Source organism: Crocodylus siamensis, chromosome 1 (assembly GCF_052110815.1).
Source record: "Crocodylus siamensis isolate JL-2025a chromosome 1, ASM5211081v1, whole genome shotgun sequence".
Lineage (NCBI taxonomy): Eukaryota > Metazoa > Chordata > Crocodylia > Crocodylidae > Crocodylus > Crocodylus siamensis.
Window position 1 is genome coordinate 137604288 of NC_143395.1, and position 12244 is coordinate 137616531.

The 12244-nt window shown below is 43.3% G+C and overlaps 1 long non-coding RNA gene across 1 annotated transcript; it reads left to right on the forward strand.

Moving 5' to 3' along the window:
• The first annotated feature begins 1488 nt into the window (after positions 1–1488).
• LOC149873394 (uncharacterized) lies at positions 1489–11625 on the forward strand. The gene is made up of 3 exons (XR_016439861.1): positions 1489–1715; positions 8187–8366; positions 8465–11625. It is a non-coding gene; the product is annotated as an uncharacterized LOC149873394 (long non-coding RNA).
• The last annotated feature ends 619 nt before the right edge of the window (positions 11626–12244 follow it).

The window sequence follows — 12244 nt, forward strand, 5'->3', positions numbered from 1 at the left end:
TGGAAGATTAATGCCTGCTTCCCACTCCAGTGGAGCAGACCAGAGAGATCCCTGGGAACTGTGTGGGGGTGTCACCTAGCTATTCTGATCCTTCCTTACCTAAGCTGAGCCCAACACCATGACAGAGCAGGTGACCCTGCATGACACTCTTCACAGTCAGCCAGTCAGGCCCCGAGGGTGCCACACAGGGGTCATCTGCTCCAGCATGGTGGAAGTGGTTCAGCTGACTTCAGCATGGCACTTTTAAAGGCCATGCTGACTGGCCCTTGAGACTGCTGCAGGAAGAGAGTCAACTGTTCTGTACAGTAGTACCATCTTGTTCCAATCATAGGCTGACCCCCCATATGAATGGTTCTTTTTGAAAGGGGAAAAAGGTTGATCTATAATCAGGACAATATGGTACTAGTGGTCTCCACAACATCCTGTAGCAATGAGTTTCACGTGTTAATTATACAGCGGTGAAAAAGCACTTCCTTTTTGTTGTTTTAAACCTCTTGGCTGATACTTTCATTACATGCCCCCTAGTTCTTGCATTATGTGCTACAGTAAATAACAGTTCCCTAGTCACTTTTTTATACCATGCATGATTTTATGGCCCTCTGTCATATCCCTTCTCAGTCAGGATCTTTTCCAAGATGAAGGGATCCTACCTTTTCAGTCTCTCTTGATATGAAAGCTGTCCCATCCCTCTATTTTTGTTCCCATTCTTTGTCCTTTGTTCTTATATTTTGAGACAGCGTGACCAGAACTGCACACAGTTTCAACATATGAGAAGGCCATAGATGTATGTAATAGCCTTATGAAGTTCCTCTGCTTTATGTTTCATTCCTTTCCTAGTGATTCCTAATATTTTATTTCCCTTTTTGACCCCTACTGTACATTAAAATGATGTTTTTAGAGAACTCTTCACAGTGAACTAGACTCCAAGATCACTTTCCCGTGTGGTAACAATGTTTGGGTGAATGCTGTGACCTACAGTCAGGTTTTTAATGGACAAATCCTTGCCTAAGAAGCAATAATAATCTGCTTTACAGATAATAATCTGATGCAATAATAAACATGCACTCAGATTACAGGGCTCCCAAGCATCTAGCTACTGTGAATACTGTAAGGCAGTGTGGAGTGATGTTGTAGCCAGGATGTTCCAAGAATTATGTGAAGCAAGGATTTTTGTCCGTAACATCTTTTACTGGACCAACTGCGGGGTTGGGTTGAAGTTAAAGAAGCATTCTAATGCTACTGGAGCACGGTAAAATAATCCTGCTGCTCCATTCATTTCAAAGGAAGATTGTGGTGGGCCACATCACTAAAGCATTAATTTTGAAAGCTTTTAGCAGCTATTTAATTAGCTGAACCTGCCCTCAGATCATATTCAGCCAATGGATGCTTCTTCTGATGACGTGTATCTCTATGCTGGATTTTATTCGTTCAGTGCATATTGCCATTCACTACAAGGGTGCCTCCTGCAACAGCCTTTTCAGTCTTTCTTGTATGATCCAGTTCTTAATTAAAGAATTCAGTTGTTTATATGAGGCACATTCTGATTCCTAACAGCATAGAGCTGGGTGAATAACCTGCAACAGACAATTTATTCAATTAATATTTTTGTTTTTTCTGTCCCCAGACTGCTTGTGAAGAGGTGATAATTGCCTCCTTTTTTATAATAAAAAGAGAAATTTCAGATTTGTTTGATGGGGAATACCTTACATCCTGAGGTAAGTAGTTTTAATAGTTAACTGTCTGCATTATTAAGACTTTCATTTAACGTTCTTCCTCATTTGCCAATTTGTACTTTTAATATCACAGCCCTGATTTACCACTCAGTTACAGCAAGCCAATGGGACTGGCCTTTGGTAAAGTGGCTGTAACAGAGTGGTGAAGTAAATCTTATTTTTCTAATTAAAATTACATTGAAGACTGCTCCTGAGTAGTCTGGCTGAAATGGCAGGGGAAGTGAGATAACGATCGTTTGGTAAATAGTTATATTGGTTATATTATAAAAACTCTATTGCTGTTGGCACCACCTGCCTTTGCATTGATATAGTTGAGGTTATATTTTTCCTGCTATTATAAAGGCCCTTATTTAAAAAATCAACATGCCTTTCTAAACATGTCCTCTGTACTGGAACTTGTTATACAAGATCTTGGCACAAAAGGCCTGTTGTTTATTAAAGCAAAACAAAACAAATAAAAATATCACCTCTGCTGTTTTTTGTATAAAGGTAAAAATTAGAGTACCAAGTTAGATAGCATCTCTCAGCTCAGAGGAATTCACAGCCCTTTACTGCTGTGTTACAGAAGCCAGTATGAACCAGCAAATGTGCAGGCCTGGGGTCTGAAGAGCTTTTTTCCAACTGTGATTGAGAAAAGGATAGCAGAAGGCTGATCTGACATACCTAGTGTCTAAGATGCTAGAACAGAGCTCTGAAGGTGCTCAGCCACAGACTTCTTACGTGACCTTTGTTAAGTCACATAGGGCAGTGGTGCTCAACCTATGGCCTGTGGGGTGGATTCAGCCCATGGGGATCCCTGTTCACTGGATTGTGCTGGCATACAGGGTTACTCTGTTGGCAGATCTGCTTTGTGGGGTCAGGATGGCATGTGGGGTTGTGCCAGACCTGGATTTGGAATGCAGGTTTACACATACGTGCTGCAGCTCCATCCAGCGCACAGATCACACACCACATTACACTCACAGACCAATCCCACATGCTGAATTACACCCATGGACCAACCACAGCCAATCCCACAGTGGATCAGGGTCATGAACTGGCCCTTGAATATGGGATTTGGCCTTGGACTGGCTCTGTACTGCTCATCTGGCTGATGGACCCAGATATATCAGTGGTACTTTACCTAGCAAGTTACTGTGCAATAAGCTAGGGTGTGATATTACTGCATATCAGTCATTCCATACTAACTGCCTGTGTGTATGCCCTTATCTTGGTTTAAATTCAAGGTAGTTTGCCCATCAATAAAAATGGGCTTTGCTACCATACAACAGGATAAGAGAGTAAACACAGGTAGTTACTGCAGATGGCTGATATGCAATAAGTTCCCACCCTTGCTTACTTTGTGGTAAGCTGTTTGTGTACTTGTGCCCTTAATTAATCTCTATGTCTCATTTCCCACGTGTACAATGGAGCTAATGCTTCCTTTTCCCCCATCCTTAATTTGTTCTTTTCTTTTTTGGGCAGGGACTGGTTCTCCTTATGTCATTGCACAATGGAGTTTGGATATGGGTTGGAATTTCTGAGTGTGAATGCTGTATGCAATAGAGTGGTAGTTGTGAACAGGCACTGGCAACCTGATGCAGTGTCCACTGAAGTCAACAGAACTCGTACTGGCCACAGTGAACAATGTTGAGGGTTGTGTATGAGCCCAATGCTTGCCTACATGAAGAAGGTGGGAGATATTGTCCCCACAAAATGAACTGCAGAACTGGCCAGGCTTGGAAGGGATATTTAACAGCCACAAGTTGTTGGGAGCTGGGTCTATGTAGGGGAGAGAAAGTGGTTGTCAGGCATGGAAGCTGTTTAGAAAGGAGCTGAAGGTCAGGGCACTTGATTGGATTTAGGTAAAGGGATACTGGAATCATAAGAACTGAAGTATGGAAAAAGGAAAAACTCTGTTTAGCAGAGGATGGGTTAACAGTAAGTGAGGAAGGGGAGACCCTGGAAAGTCAGAATAAACCTTCAAGCCTTGAGGGCTTGTTGGACTCAGACCTGAGTCTTTGGAGTTTGCCATTGCTGTCATTAAATCTAGATCTTTCCAGTTTGTTATATAACTTACTGGAGTGTTACCAAAGGCCTGTTTTATAGCCTCTATTTATACTGGGCCTCAGTAAGGGCCAGTTTAAAATTCACTTGCAAGCAATTTTTTTTTTGTTGGCTTTGAATTTTTACATGTTGTTCCTCTGCCAGGCAATAGCACAATGGGGATAAGGTTTTTACAATGCTCTCCACAGAGCTGTTTGCATAAGATGGGCCAGAACTTGCTAGTTTTAACTCCTTGAGAACCACCTTACTCCTTCAATAAGCTTGAAGGCAAGAGAAAGACATTCTTTGACTTCAATGACAGCAGGATAAAGTGCAAACTTCTCATGGCCAGCAGTGGCAGCTGCAAACATGCCATATACTATTCTGTTCATACTAGCCAACTAATTTGAAGCAGCATAGCCATGCGTGCATGGTGCTAAATAAATAAACCTTCAAAAATCATAACATTTCCATTAGCAATGAACAATTTGGCAAGATTTGGGTGAAACCTTGGCCACACTTAAGTACTAACAAAGGATTTCACAAAAGGATAGTTATCTGAAGCAATTTGAACCTTTTTTGTCAAGAAATCAGACTTCCTTTCTAGATTTCCATTATTTTTGGTTTCAGCTGATTGAAAATCCTGCAGATATTATTTTCATAGAATAATTTGGCATTTCTGTTTACAGAAATCAAGCCTTTTTTTTCTGGAGAAAGAGTCCAGAGCTGAATTAGCAACGTCAGTTTTGGAAGGAGTAAAGCTGCATTCACGTGAGCTTGCCCTACTTGCCAACAGTCAAAAGTGCCAGGAGGTTTCAACTGGAGTTTTTGATACGTGTGGAAAGCAGACTCAAAATTAGGGCAGTGCTAGCATTTTTATAACCAAGCACAGATCAGCCACTACAATTTGAAAGTTTCTAAACTGAATCTCAGAAATTTGGCTAGGGACAGAAATGATACATAAACAGGTATAAATGATCAGAAATCAGTTTAAATCTGTAATACAACAGAAGTGCAGCACACATAAACTGCTTTCAAAGTGCCTGAAACCAATTTAAGGTAAACCTGGATGAATGTAGGCTCAAACACACCTGATTTAGATTAAATCGGTTTATTGAACTTCTGCCCCAGATCCCCTCAAGATTCAAGTTAACTTACAGTCCCCCAGCATCCCAGGATACTTTATACCTTCCCCACAACCCCCCTCTTCCCCCCCCCCCCCATGGGCAGGCTAGCTTTAGGCCAAGCTGTCTGCTTCACCTGAACAAGGAGGTGTGTTCTAGCACCCCTCGGCTGTGCCGGCCTGAGACACTGCAGGCATGTGGCTGCATTTCTGGAAGCAAAAGTGAATGTCTGCTCATTCGCTTATCATTTCAATCTATACAGCTTAGACTAACCTGCGAAGATTAGATCGATTCAGCCTCAGGCTTTTTGACTGTCTGTACTTAGCCTGTCTGTGACTGTTTTTGCTTTCTTTCTAACACAATGGTGGGAATAATTCTCTCATCATAAGCGACCACTTGGACTGATACTTCTCTTCAGGGGCTGCATACTTATGCTGACTGTTTAGGACTGAATAAATTCAATCTAATTTCACACGCATGCTGAGAACATCTGACATGCACACTGCCCAGGCAGGCAAGCAAAATCCCACGTGTCCCTGTGTTTTCAAAAAGAACTAGGTATTTTAGTGGCCTCTGTTTTGAGATCCCATCATCACTGGTTACTTTGGAAAAATGAAGTCAGAGTGTCAACATATAACAGAGACATCCTGACTGTGCACAAGGGAGGGCAGTGCAATGTGTGCATATTCCCATTACACTAATTGTGTTCTTCTGCAGTACTGCCCAAAGCACTTTGCAAACAATGTCTAAGTGACTCTCACAACACCCTTGAAATGCAGGCAAGAAGTGTTTCCACAGTTCTCAAAGATTAAAGTTTTGATTGAAGTCAACAGAGCAGAATCAGGCTCCAAGTTGTTTACCTGAGATCTTTCTAGAGAACAAGTCACTGGGAACACTGAGCATATGTAATGGAAGGCAGATGCAGCCAGGTCAGAAACCGCTCAAATAAGCAGTTCCAGGGGCACCTTAACTACAGTTAGATCAATACAGTGTCACTGAGATCTTCAAAGAGGTTGATCTGCCTCAGAAAGGTCAGAGCTTTACAATGAAAGCACAAGAGTGTGCATATGTCATGGCAGCCCGGCCTAAACCAGAAAATCTGTCTTGGCCTTCAGCCACCTGGCTTGTGCTAGGTTTTGAGCATGGGCAACTGGTGCCTCCTGAGTTGGGGGGGCACTTGCCCCCCCAGCGGCCAGTCAGCAACTGGGGGGCTGTCCTCCTGAGACTGATTGCGCCAACTGGGGGCGTCCCCCTTGTCGGGGGTGCATGCCAACCCAGAAGTGCCAGCAGTGCACCTGGAAGGGCAAGGGGTGCACCCGGAAGTGCCAGTTGTGCTTTTCCTGGTGCCCCCACTGCCTGGCCAGTGCTCTTGGGGGGGGCACCAGTGCTCCTGCCTGCCCCCCCTGCCCATCACCTAAGCAGCAAATGCTGCCTGTCAGGGAGTGCACCAGTGCTCTCAGGGAGTGCACGTGCACCCCTGTGCACCCCCTATGCAATGCCACTGATTTGAGGAGCTGGGGAAAATTTTGAATAGCAGGGATTGGGATCTTTCTGAAAGTATACATTTTATGAGGAACGGGTTGGCTGCCGTGGATTGTAGCAGCTGGGGTTGAGCCAGGCTGAACTTCCGGGCCCTTTGTTTTAATTGGCACTGATTGGTATATAATCAATACTGCTGTTTAGACAAAGGGGGAAAAAGTCCTGTTTAATTGATTGCCCAAATCAGCATTATTCTTTAAAAAAACTTAGGTCAACAAAATGAGCAACCTTAGCAAAAACAATAACCCTGCTTGCATGCAAATTTCTTTAGTGCAAGAAAAATACAGGGCTAGACAGAAGGCTGGAGAGATTAATGTTCATTTGCATTTGTATCTATCAGATGATCTGAACGTACTTTTGAAATACAATTGCGACACGCACATGGCAGCAGGATTCATTATTGCCATATATCACACAGAGAAACCAGAATAGACAGGTGAATGACTTGCCCAAGGTTGCCCAATGGGGAAATACTTAAAATAGAACCCTGTAGGTGTCTTTGACTCCAGCATGGAAAGCTTTCTAGAGCTGGTGTTTCTCTAGGCTTTTTCCAGAGAAATCTGCTGTTCATTAAATGCCTGTGGAAATACAGGACAGTCTGAAATAGGCAGGCTCCCAAATTCTGGGTTTGATCATTTTCATACCAGACATAGGGAGGGACCACTATGGTGTTGCTGTTCACTTCTCTCCATTTTGATAAGCCTCCAACATTGTTTCATAGCTCCTATGGCCTCCAGTTACTTCCATAGATGTCCAATTCAAGACATGGGGCCTGCCAGGTCCAAAGGTAGACAAGTTATTATAAAAAAATCTGTCATTCAGATGAATGTTACCTTATCGGGGGGGAGGGGGGGAGAAGGGGGGAGGACCTGTAACTCTGTAACATATTCTTGGCTAAAACACTTGAGCAAGATCTCACTTGTCAGGGCTCTCAAAGTTGGGTTCTGTTCTGATTAGCGTAATGCCACAGCCTTCCAAAGAGAACAGCAGCCTTTTCCTGGGGCAAAAATAATAATACTAAGCCCTTATGTAGAGAAGCAGAAAGTTAGATTTAAAGCTATTATTTCCAAGGCAGTAATTCCTCCTCTTGGTTCCAGGTAAAATTTGCCAGCCAGATACATATTTTCCTGTTATTGGAGGAAGTTCCCCAGTGTGTGAAGCATCCACAATAGAGACTTAATTAAACAGTAATGGAGACTGATGCTTTTAAGCCTCTGGCTACCACCCAGACCTGACAGTGCTGTTGTGCATTGTGGCAGGGCATTAAATGTTCCCTTCAATGGCTAAAGGCATTGTGATGTTCCAGGGCAGTGTGGTGACACAATATTAAGACATCATGCTCTAAATGCGGCTTTATGGCATGATAGCCTTGTCCAGAAAAACTGTTTAAACTGTGGCAATCTCAATGGGGAATACTGACTAATGGCCCAATTCACTTCCACTGGTTTTACATTGGGGTAGTTACCAATATCAGTGAATAGAGCTCTTGACTTGCATCCATGTGAGAACAGACTTGGACTCTAAAACCTGGAATTAACAGAGGGTGGTATTTGTTTCTTTGTCATTCTCTTCAACACGAACTATGGAACCATTTGGAAATTGATGTAGTGGTTACTGCCTTTGTTTTCCTCCAGCTTCCTCATGTGGATTGTGCAGAGGAGATGGTGCTAGTACTGTTGCATTTGGGGATTTGCTTTTGGAGCTTTCCATGTGTGTATTGACAATATACATTATTTTGCTTTAATTCTCTCCTTTTCTTCCATAGATGGCATTGCTTGCTATAAGAAGAGGGTCCATTCTATCTGGCTGGGCTATGCTTTGCAAGTTGGTTGGATTTGGTCCCAGAGGAAAGCAGGTGTTTGATCAGAGCCAATCCATCCCCCCGAGTTAGAACGGCCAAACCCCCCAGGCTCTGTGTAGATTTTTTTGTCTGAATCTAAATGAGGTCTGTGGGATGTTAGGGGCAGGTGGAATGCACTGATTATTTGAATCTTTGCTATTTAAGCATCTGACAAGTAGTTTATTTTTGTTCTTTTGTTTCAGGTCCACATGATGTTTTACACTGATTTTACCACCACATGTTTATCTGCTAGGCAGAGCTGTATAAATGAAGCATGGCCAGTCTCAGGCGGTTTTGCAGGCTCTTGATATTGTGGGGCTGTGAGCTCAGTGAGGCAGTGTGCATGTCTAATCCCTAAATATAAAAACAGGCTTCCTCTCGGTTTACAGTGAATTTGTTAAATGCATGATTGTTGATTGTTTGCCCATGTAATGATGCACATGGGGTTTAGGACAATTTGAAAATATTAATAAGCATGGCAACATTTAAATAATACATCACACACAAAACCATCCTCTAGCTCAAGGGAACATGTCAAGATAAATTCACAGAAAGCAGGAAAATGAAAAGACTTTTCCTTATCTCTGTTACATACTAAGAGTGCCTATACGGCTATTTACACTGAGAGCCTGATTCAGCAGCTTTGCACTGAGCTAGTGGAATCAGCCTGTTATCTGGAGTAATATAAAAACACATTGAATTGGTACAGTGTTGGTTAGTATACTTTTACATGAGTAGAACGTTTGGTTTATGTTTTATAGTTCATTCAACCTGCGCAGTGAAAAAGGAGCAGCCTATTTCACTTTGGCTCGGACCCTCAAAGGTATTTAGACACTTAAGTCAGATGGGAGGTGCCTTTGAGGATCTAAATCTGTCTGATTCATTACTTTTGTTTTCTGGTTCAGATACAGCTTTCTGTTTGTGTTTCCAGTGCTGTGGCTGAGTATTTAAAGTTTTTTAAAAAGGCTTCAGTGGATGCTAAATTCATAAATGCAAAACATTTTATCTGGATCAGGCTTGAATTATCCCTCTCTTTCCCTTCTATTTGGATTTTTTGCAAAACTTAGCTGTCATGCTTAAGCTATTTGATAAAATCCCTTTCATCATTGATTAGCTGACCCAGAGAATATACTGTTGTTGGCTTCATATGACACTTTCCTCAGCTGCAAATAGGATTTGGACCAGTTAAACTTTAATCTACACTTCCTCCAGTGTTCTTGAGTAGAGAGAGGTAGTTAGCTATGTTAGTCTGAAGTCCGGCAGAAAGCAAAGCAAGATGGAATGAAACCAATTGTTTAAGAGAGTTTGGCAAGAGCTTAACCTACCAGAGTGTCTACTTCTCTGAACCAGTTAATCTCCAGATTTTTTGAGGCTCCTCTGCAATGTGAAAGTGCAATGGGTATGGATGAGCTGGAGCCAAGTAGTTTCACTGCAACTGCAAGCAAACAAAATAAAAAGGGGATATTTCATTGTGGTGACAAAACTGTGGTGTGACATCAGAATCTGGAAAGTTTCATTGTGGATGGCAACAACTCTAACTTTTCAAAGAAGCTGCTGTTTTTAAACCAATACAAATTTGGACCCCAATGGCCTAAAGATGTACATAAGCACATGTGGGAATTGCCCATATGATGTGGTTGCCTAATTTTGCAACAAAAATAGCTCTAGCATACAGCCAGTACATTTTCATCCAAGCCACAAGTGCCAAAAGTGCCATGCAGCCAAAATTGAAATAAGATTTCAATTTCTACATAGCATTGACCTAGTTGTATACAAGTATGTTTGTGGTGGTGGGAAGGAGGGGGAAGGAGGCAAGGGAGGGGAGAAGCCAATCTTTAGATTTTAGCTTCACTGCCACTTCTGAGGGACCCAGCTCATCTAATGCCTGGACCTGGGAAAAAGAGTGCATCTCACATGGTCATTCAGAAGCTGGGTCAGGCCAGTCTGTGGGGGAAAGAAGTCCAGAAGAGCTGACTGCACTTTGAACAAACCCTACTGAGGGCTCAGGAATGAACCATTCCTGTGTTTAGGAAGACTAGCAAGTATGGCAAAAGACCAGCTTGGCTTAGCAGGGAACGCTTCAGTGAGCTAAAACACAGAAAGAAAGCTTACAAGAAACGCAAACTTGAACAAATGACTGGGAGGAATATAAGTATTGGTCAAGCATACAGGGATGAAATCAGGAAGGCCAAGTCCGATTGAAGTTGTAGCTAGCAAGGGGATGTGAAGGGTAACAAGAAGGGTTTATACAACTATGTCGGTAACAAGAGGAATATCAGGGAAACTGTGGGTCCCTTACTGAATGGGAGAGTCAGCCTAGTGATGGATGATGTGGAAAAGGCTGAAGTCGTAGCAAAACCCCCAGGTTTTTCTTTTCTTTTTTTTTAATTAAAAATTCATTCCCTCCCCTCCCACAACCATTTCTGACTTTCTTTCTGCCCTATCTATCCCTTATAAGTGATATAAGTAGTACTTGGTAAACCAAGTTCTTATACTCCCTTATAGTAACAAGCCCCTTTTATATTGTAAATAGTGTCCTATTATGTTTGTATTTATTTTTACTGTTTTATATTGAATCTATATGATTTAGGCCTATGTCTGTAAAGTAATGTCAAGTTTCCATTTTGAATGTCAAGCCTCCATCTTGTGTCCTCTGCCTGGATGTAACCTATGTTGTAATTGTGACTCGTGTCTAACCAGTCTCATGTAAATTGGTTCCTAAATGAATGAGAATGAACTAGGGTGCTTGAGTTATGATGGTAGCAGGCCGCTACTGAATGATCAACTCAACGACTGGACCATCAATCCAATGACTAGACTATTGCCTTGCATTGACTCACCCAGGACCCCAACAGAAACCTACCAATTGAAAGACAACAGGAACCCAACATTTGGAAGACAAAGACCCTACAGAAACCAGCAACTCCACCATTATGTCCTACCAGATAACGAGGACACCTGGATCTGCATGTAGGCATCTGAGCAGGACAGTCCTTGCCTGGACGTGTCCCTCTCATAGGAGACACAGGTGGTAGAGTGTGACTTCCTTGGGACGTCCTCACCATCTGGACCAGCACTACAACACACCACCTGTCCACACAGAGTCCCTACCGGCGACCCCCCTCTGGACAACACCTTGCTAGAGAAGACCCTGACTGGCCATCGAGGATTGACTCTCAGCCTGGGATAGGTAGCTATCACCATTCCCTTCTTCCCTCAAGCAAGGGACCTGAACTCTCTCTACACACCTGGGCCTCAAATCTCTCCATTAAGCCATTCCTCTCCTGCTGCCATTGTGTGTGTGTGTGAACCAATAACTTTGTGGGGCTGTGTAGTGTGTTGCCTGTTTAATAAAACTGTTACTTTGGAACCCTGAGTTGGGTTTTTGTCTTACTGACCTCCTGGCCCTGCTCCAATCTCTGCTCTCTGCCCCTCTGACCTTTGTTCTCTCTCTCTCTCTGCCATCCTGGCTCCCTCTCTGCGGCCTCCAAAACCACGGCTCTGCTCTCCTCTAAACTGTGGCTTTCACCACCCCTCACTTCTGCCACACTGCCCCTTTACCTCTTGCTCTGCCGCTCCTCCTCGCTGCCTCCTGGGTTTCCTCCCCTGGCTCCACCGCCCACTCTCCTGTCTCCAGCCCTGGCTTTTTCCCTCGCTTCCACCCCTGAGTAACCCTGAGTAACCCTGGGGCACTGTGACCCCAAATAACCCTGCCACCTTGACCCTGAGTAACCCCGAGGCACGTTGACCCCAAGCAACCCTGAACCCGTTACCCCAAACACCCCCTAGTGTTAACACACAGCCACAGAAATGCGTGTTTGTGTATGGGCATGTGTGTATAAACCCATAGAGTGTTTGTGTAGTTTGTGTGTAGGTATATAATTTTGTATCATGCTCTCCTGTGTAACAGTGCAATATTGAGATCCCGAGTGTTGATCTGGCACATGTCAGGTCAACAAAGTACTCAATGCTTTTTTCACTTC